The following is an 8742-nucleotide window of genomic DNA, read 5'->3' as shown; positions in this document are numbered from 1 at the left end:
GGAGGGCCGGATCGGAAGGGCATGAGGAAGGGGGCTACAGCTGGGATACAGAGTGATAAATTGTAATAAATTAAAAAAATAAATTAAAAGGAAAAAAAAAACTATTAAACAAAAAACCTTATTTAATAGAGATTGTAGTTATTATTACTGTGATAGAGTAACAATTATGTCTTAATCTTTTGAAATAATGAAATTAAAAAATAGGAAATGCAGAATACAGCCACATAAAAATCCATTTTAAGTCAACTAAACATATAATCTAGGAAAAGATGGCTACCCCAGCCGTGTCCAGTCTGTTCCCACAGGTGCAGAGCTTCAGTATATGTGCAATGAGACACTTTGCCAAGCTTGTGAGGCACCCTATTTAGATATATGGCATTGAAGGTTGCCATGCCACTGTCCTTTATTCTGTTGCATCTAAACAGAATAAGCTACACCAAATGGGAAAGGAGTTGATGCTACCAGGACACCTTTTGAAAGATCCAAAGGTGCCTCTTGCTGTTCTGAAATCTTACATTAAGTACTACATCAAAGACAAAAGCCTGAAGAATATCACAACAAAGGAACGGATTTCTTCACTGATGGCCAACCTCATGAATGTACTAGCTGAAAATGGTCACTAAGCAACACCCAGGGAGTCATGTCTGCCCTTTCCACCAGTATGAAAGTTTACCCTGGAAAAGTGTCTTGCATGGGTGCCACAACATCTCCTTTAAATGAAGCTGTTCTAAGTTAATGACAGTGCTGAAAAACTGCCTGGATCAAGGCCAAGTGTTGAAATTGGAAGTTAAGACTGACCCTGTCCATCATGCATGAGATGGTTGTGTAAACTGGTGAGATAAATGTTGATATGCCTGCAAAGACCAAGATTCACAAGCTCAGCCAGGGCATTCAGGGGATGCTCTAAAAGGCTCCATCTCTTGTGACAGTTCTCATACTTGGAGCAACAATAACATGCTTCTTGAATGACAATAAACCAACAAGCAAATAAATGAAATTTAAAAAAAAATAGAAGAAAGATACCCATCATAGCTGAATAAAGTTGCTTTTAGACACTACGGATTATTAAATGGAAGTCCCAGTGCCAGGTGGGGGATACTGCCTTATGAGTTGTTGGGCAAAGTGCATGCTCACAAACAATACCACTTTTTGCCATTTCTCTTTTTTGCCTACCAGAACAAGATGATAAAACCCCATTGTTGAAGACAACATACAATTTGGTTGCAAGTTATAGAGAAATCAAGTTGGACCTAAGCTTGGAGTCTCCTCTTTGCTGCATAGCTTTTATAGTGCTGGATAGTGCTATGCAGGCTTTTGGGGGAGAAAAGTCATCAACCATCTTCAATCAGTTGTGAGATGATGAACTATAGTACCAACCAACTAATCAAAATGTGTCTAGTGCAATAGTAGCGTAACCTGTGGATGCAACCAACAACTCTATAGTTGAATTAGAGGGTTTTCTCACAGCATAGAATTCATAAATAGACTGGCATCTTGGTCAAGAGGCCATGAATAAAAAGGTGATAGGCCCTAACAGGAGGATTCTTACTACTGCTGATTAACTATATTAACATGGTACCTTCAAATTACTTATGCTTATGCACACAGAAAAATGCAACTCAGTCTTAGTCAGAGGAGTTTTCTTTGTAAAAAATGGTATGGCTGTTCAAGGTACAGGGAATAAGGCCATGTTGAGTGCTCAGTCCTAAAACAGGATGTGTATACATCTCCTTTGGCTAAGATGATCTGTAGGAAGAGGGTCTGAAAAGAAAGAAAAGGTTGAAAGAACAGAGAAGAGCATGGAAAGCTGTCTTCTGGGCAAAAAACAGCCATTGTAACCACAGCAGTTGCAATTATCTACCCTGGGCCTGCAAAAAACTGTCCTCCTTAAAAGCCAAGCTTGGATCAAGAGGAAGGGCTTATCGGCTGTGGATGAATTGTGGGCAAGGGGCAGCAATTGCTTTCTGTGTTTTCATTCACTGTTAGGCTCATCAGGATCCAAAAGATTGATCCACAGTAACAGTCACTCAGATACCTCTGGTTAAACTCAGTGAGTCACATAACAAACAAACAAAAATGTGGGAAGAGTCTGGAGTGGAGGAGAAGTGGTGTCAGCAGTGGGAAGGAGATAAGAGAGATCGGAAGTTAAGAGTAATTAGAATGAATTACATATGTATTTAAAATGGTAAAAGAACAAGTTTAGTCAGTAAAAGAGAAGAGGATGCCTGAAGGATGATAACTGGGTTTGTCCCTTGGACATCACAGGTATGAGTAAACGCAGACATAGGAATGCCTTCACACACAAGGAGACCTGCATACATAAAAATATACACATACACACAAGAAAATCACCAACCAACAGAAATCCAAAAAGCATCTGTTATATATCATCACCAATGTGACAATAACACGCAACCCTTCTTTGGGAAACTCATACCCATAGCATCTATTTCTCTTAGCTCTAATGCCTAATATGCATGTGAAAATGACTTAATAAACCACAGCAAAATTTGTTCAAAAACTATGAAATTAAAAATTATTAGGAATTAGAGCAGTGCTTCTCAATCTTCCTAATGCTGTGACCCTTCAATAAAATTTCTCATGTTGTGATGATCCCCAACCATAAAATTATTTTCATTGCTACTGCATAATTGTAATTTTGTTACTGTAACGGTTTTGGAGATAAAGGTTTCCCAAAGGGGTCACGATTCATGTGTTGAGAAACACTGAATTAGAGAAATAAAATACACATGTTAGGAAAAGCAACTGGGAGGCATGAAGGGAACCACCTATAAAAGGGAAGGGATCTTATCTTTTCCCTGTCTGTAAGCTGTCATTTTCTTCTCTTAACAGTGTCCTTTGCTTTACAGAAAGTTTTAAGTTTCATGAGGTCTCATTTATTGATTGTTGGTCAGCCTGTGCTGTTGGTGTTCTGTTCAGGAAGTTTTCTCCTGTGCCAATGAGATCAAGGCTCTTCCCCACTGTTTCTTCTAACAGGTTTAGTGTGTCTGATTTTATGTTGAGGTCTTTGATCCACTTGGACTTTAGTGCAGGGTGATAAGTATGGTTCTATTTGCAACGCATAGACTTCCAGTTAGACCAGCACCATTTCTTGAAGATGCTTTATTTTTCCATTGTATAGTTTTGGCTCCTTTGTCAAAAATCATGTATATGTAGGTGTCTGGGTCTTCAGTTTGATTCCATTATTTTACCAGTCTGTTTCTATGCCAGTACCATGCCATTTTTATTAATGTTGCTCTATAGTACATATTGAGATCAGGGATGGAGATACCTTCTGAAGATATTTTATCATACAGGTTTGTTTTAGGGGTTTTTTTATTTTGTTTTGTTTTTCCATATGAAGTTGAGAATTGTTCTTTTTTTGGTTTTGTTTTGTTTTAAGATTTTTTATTGTTTGTTTTTTTCCAAGTATTTTTTAACTTTTTATTAATTACAGTTTAATCACTTTGTATCCCAGCTTTAGCCCCCTCTCTTGTCCCCTCCCAATCTCACCCTCTCTCCCTCTTCCTCATTGCCCCTCCCCCAGTCCACTGAGAGGGGAGGTCCTCCTCCCCTTCCATCTGACTCATCAGATTTCATCAGGACTGGCTGCATTTTCTTCCTCTGTGGCCTGGTAAGACTGCTTCACCCTAAGGGGAAGTGATCAAAGAGCTAGCCATTGAGTTTATGTCAGAGACAGTCCCTGTTCCCCTTACTAGAAGACCCACTTCGACACTGAGTTGCCATTGGCTACATCTATGCAGGGGTTCTAGCTTATCTCCATTCATGAACCTGGGTTGGAGTATCAGTCTCAGATAAAACCCTTGTAACCAGATTTTTTGGTTCTGTTGCTCTCCTTGTGGAGCTCCTGTCCCTTCCAGGTTTCTCTCTCTTCCCCTTCTTTCATAAGTTTCTCTGCATTCTGCCCAAAGTTTGGCTACGAGTCTCAGCATCAGCTTTGATACCCTGCGGTTAGAGTCCTCCAGAGGCCCTCTGTGATAGGCCCCTATCCTGTTCCCTGTTTTCTCCCTCTTCAGGTATCCATCCCATTTGCCTTCCTGAATGAGGATTGAGCATCTTACTTACCATACAAGAAGGGTCTTCTTGTAAGGGTAGAAGAAGGGTCTTCCTTCTTGCTTAGCTTCTTTAGGTGTACAGATTTTAGTATGTTTATTCTATATTATATGACTAATATCCACTTATAAGTGAGCATATACCACGTGTGTCTTTCTACTTCTGGAATACCTCACTCAGGATAATCCTTTCTAGTTCCCACCATTTGCCTGCAAATTTCATGATTTACTTGTTTTTTTTTGGGGGGGGTTAACGGCTTTCTTTAAACATTTTTCACTGTTGCTACAGAGTTTTCGTAATTATCATTTCAATGGCTACATAAATTGGCCATTAAATTGATGTTCTCTAATTTTCTTTTTTTTCTGATTGTTCTATTCTTTTTTTATTAATTTAATTTAATTTTATTAATTACACTTTATTTGCTTTGTATCCCCCCATAAGGCCCTCCCTTCTCCCCTCCCGATCCCACCCTCCCTTCTCCTTCTTCAGGCATGCACCTCCCCAAGTCCACTGATAGGGGTGGTCCTCCTCTCCTTCCTTCTGATCTTTAGTCTATCAGATCACATCAGGAGTGGCTGCATTGTCATCTTCTGTGGCCTGGTAAGGCTGATCCCTACTGAGGGGGAGGTGATCAAAGAGCAGGCTAATCAGATTATGTCAGAGGCAGTCCCTCTTCCCATTACTATGTAACCCACTTGGACACTAAACTGCCATGGACTACATCTGTGCAGGGCTTCTAGGTTATCTCCCTGCCTGGTACTTGGTTGGAGTATGAGTCTCTGGGATGACCCCTATGTTCAAATTTTCTGGTTCTGTTGCTCTTCTTGTGGGGTTCCTGTCCTCTCCAGATCTTACTATTTCCCACTTTGATTCCATGCACTCTGCCAACAGTTGTCCATAAGTTTCAGTGTCTGCTTTGATAGTCTGCTCAGCCATGTTTGTAGCAGCTTTATTTGTAATAGCCAGAAGCTGGAAACATCCCAGATGCCCCTCAACTGAAGAATGATGCAGAAATTGTGGTACATCTATACAATGGAGTATTACTCTGCAATGAAAAATAAGGAAATCATGAAATTTGCAAGGAAATGGTGGGACCTGGAAAGGATCATCCTGAGTGAGCTGTCCTAGAAGCAGAAAGACACACATGGTATATATTCACTCATATAGACATATAGCATAGGACAAACCTACTAAAATCTGTACATCTAAAGAAACTAATCAAGAGAGAAGACCCTGGATAAAATGCTCAATCCCCATCCCAACAGGCAAAGAGGATGGACATCAGGAGAATTGTTCTTTCAAGGTCTGTAAAGAATTGTGTTGGTGTTTTGATGGGAAGTGCATTGAATCTGTAGATTACTTTTGGCAGGATGGTCATTTTCACTATGTTAATCCTACCGATCCATGAACACGTAGATCTCTCCAACCCTACACTAAACAAATGGCTAATATCCAATATACATAAAGAACAAATTAAATTCCAAGAAACCAAATAATCCAATTAAAATATAGAACTAAACAGAGAATTCTCAACAGGTATCTTTTTTTTTTCTTTATTAATTACACTTTATTCACTTTGTATTCCCCCGTGGTTCCCTCTCTCTCCCATCCCAATCCCTCTCTTCCTCCACCCTCTGCATGCCACCTCCTCCCCAAGTCCACTGATAGGGGAGGTCTTCTTTTCCTTCCTTCTGATCCTAGTCAATTAGGTCTCATCAGGAGTGGCTGTGTTGTCTTCTTCTGTGGCCTGGTGATGCTGCTTCCCCCTCAGGGGGAGGTAATTAAAGAGCAGGCCAATCAGTTCATGTAAGAGACAGTCCCTGTTCCTATTACAATGGAACCCACTTGGATACTGAACTGCCATGGGCTACATCTGTGCAGGGGTCTTAGGTTATCTCCATGCATAGACCTTGGTTGGAATAGCAGTCTCAGGAAAGACCCCTGTGCTCAGATTTTTTGGTTCTGTTGCTCTCCTTGTGGAGTTCCTGTCCAGATCTTACTGTTTCCTGCTTTTTCTTAAGATTCCCTGTACTCTGTTCAAAGGTTGACAATAAGTCTCAGCATCTACATTGATAGTCTGCAAGGCAGAGCTTTTCAGAGGTCCTCTGTGTCAAGCTCCTGACTTGTTCCCTCTTTTCTCCTTCTTCTGATGTCCAGCCTCTTTGCCTTTCTGGATAGGAATTGAACATTATAGCAAGAGTCCTCCCTCTTAATTAGTTTCTTTAGGTGTACAGATTTTAGTAGGTTTATCCTGTATTATATGTCTATATGAGTGAGTATATACCGTGTGCATCTTTCTGCTTCTGGGATAGCTCACTCAGGATGATCTTTTCCAGATCCCACTATTTACCTGCAAATTTCATGATTTCCTTGTTGTTTATTGCTGAGTAATATTCCATTGTGTAGATATACCAGACCCTAAGATTTCATCTTACACCCATCAGAATGGCTAAGATAAAAAACTCAAGAGACAACACATGCTGGAGAGGTTGTGGAGAAAGGGGAACCCTCCTCCACTTCTGGTGGGAATGTAAACTTGTACAACCACTCTGGAAAGCAATCTGGCACTTTCTCAGACAACTAGGAATAGTGCTTCCTCAAGATCCAGCTATACCACTCCTAGGCATATATCCAAAAGTTCCTCAAGTACACAATAAGGACATTTGCTCAACCATGTTTGTAGCAGCGTTGTTTGTAATAGCCAGAAGCTAGAAACAGCCCAGATGCCCCTCAGTGCAGGAATGGATCAACAGGGATCTTTTTAGGGATCTCAGAACTTAGTGGCTGGCTCTTTGATCACCAAATCCTGAGGTGGCGGGGTTAGCCTTAACAGGCCACAGAAGAAGATAATGCATCCACTCCTGATGAAACCTGATAGATTAGGGTCAGATGGAATGGGAAGAGGACCTCCCTTATCATTGGAATGAGGAAGGGGCAGAAGAAGGAGGAGAAGAGGGAGGGAAGGTGGAATTTGAGGGTATAAGGGAGGAGGCTACAGCTGGGATACAGCCCAGAGAACTCCTTCAGCTGATAAAAGACTTCAGCAAAGTGGCTGGATACAAAATTAACTAAAAAAAAAAAAAAAAAAAAAATCCGTAGCCCTCCTGTATACCAAAGACAAAAGGGCTGAGAAAGAAATTAGGGAAACAACACCCTTTACAATAGCTACAAATAACATAAAGTACCTTGTGTGACTCTAAGCATGTGAAAGACCTGTATGAAAAATAAAAAACTTCAAGTCTCTGAAGAAAGAAAGTGAAGAAGATATCAAAAGATGGAAAGATGTCCTATGTTTATGGATTGGTAGGATTAACATAGTGAAAATGGCCATCCTACCAAAAACAATCTATAGATTCAGTGCAATTCCCATTAAAATATCAACACAATTCTTTACAGAACTTGAAAGAACAATTTGAAATTTCATATGGAAAAACAAAACAAAAACAAAACAGAATTGCTAAAACAATACTGTACAATAAAAGATCTTCTGAAGGTATCTCCATCCCTGATCTCAAGCTGTAGTATACAGCAATAGTAATAAAAACTGCATAGTACTGGCATAAAAACAGAATTGTGTATCAATGGAATCAAATAGAAGACCCAGAAATAAACCCAGACACCTATAGCTACTGAATTTTTGACAAAGAAGCCAAAATAATACAATGCAAAAAGATAGCATCTTCAACAAATAATGCTGGTCTAACTGGATGTCTACGTGTAGAAAAATGCAAATAGATCATATTTATCATCCTGCACAAAGCTAACATCGAAGTGGATCAAAGACCTCAACATAAAACCAGACACACTAAACTTGTTAGAAGAAAGAGCGGGGAAGAGCCTTGATCTCATGGTACAGGAGACAACTTCCTGAACACCAACAGCACAGGTTCTAAGATCAACCATCAATAAATGGCACCTCATGAAACTTAAAACTTTCTGTAAAGCAAAGGACACTGTAAACAGAACAAAATGACAGCCTAGAGACTAAGAAAAGATCTTCACCAACCAAACATCTGACAGACGGCTAATATCCAGAATATATAAAGAACTCAAAAAATATCAACAAAGTCAGACCTCTACTCTTGCCTGATGCGTCTAAAACAAAAAGGGGGAACTGTAGAGAGCTGCAGAATGCTATGCCTTAAAGATGGAGCTGGTTTCCGCCTTCCACCTTCCCGATGGTGAGTGCTCTCTGTCACGAACAACTCCACATTTGGCTAAGGCCGAGGATCTGGCTTGCTTCCATGTATGTGGACCTATCTGCATTGCCCCCGTGGCACGCCTGGGTTGGCTACCCAGAGGCTATTTAAGCTGTGGGCTGGCTTTCCCCGGGGTCCGAGGATTGTTCAATGTTCCTGAATAAACTGCATTGAAAAAAAAATATCAACAAAGTAATCCAATTAAAAAATGGGATACAGAACTAAACAAAGAATTCTCAAAAGAAGAATATCGAATGGCAGAGAAACACATAAATAAATGTTTAACGTCCTTAATCATCAGGGAAATGCAAATCAAAACAGCACTGAGGATTCACCTTACACCCATCAGAATGGCTAAGATGAAAAACTCAAGTGAAAACACATGCTGGAGAGGATGTGGAGCAAAAGGAACCCTCCTCCACTGCTGGTGGGAATGTAAACTTGTACAACCACTTTGCAAATCAATCTG

General features: G+C 40.2%; 1 pseudogene; it reads left to right on the top strand.

Annotated features, from left to right (window-relative positions):
- The first annotated feature begins 269 nt into the window (after positions 1-269).
- LOC110562988 (ATP synthase subunit O, mitochondrial-like) lies at positions 270-907 on the top strand (annotated as a pseudogene).
- The last annotated feature ends 7835 nt before the right edge of the window (positions 908-8742 follow it).

The sequence above is a fragment of the Meriones unguiculatus genome, chromosome 10 (genome assembly GCF_030254825.1).
Source record: "Meriones unguiculatus strain TT.TT164.6M chromosome 10, Bangor_MerUng_6.1, whole genome shotgun sequence".
In the NCBI taxonomy this organism is placed as follows: Eukaryota; Metazoa; Chordata; class Mammalia; order Rodentia; family Muridae; genus Meriones; species Meriones unguiculatus.
Note: the sequence above shows the minus strand (reverse complement) of the source record. Positions and strands in the feature narration are given on the sequence as shown.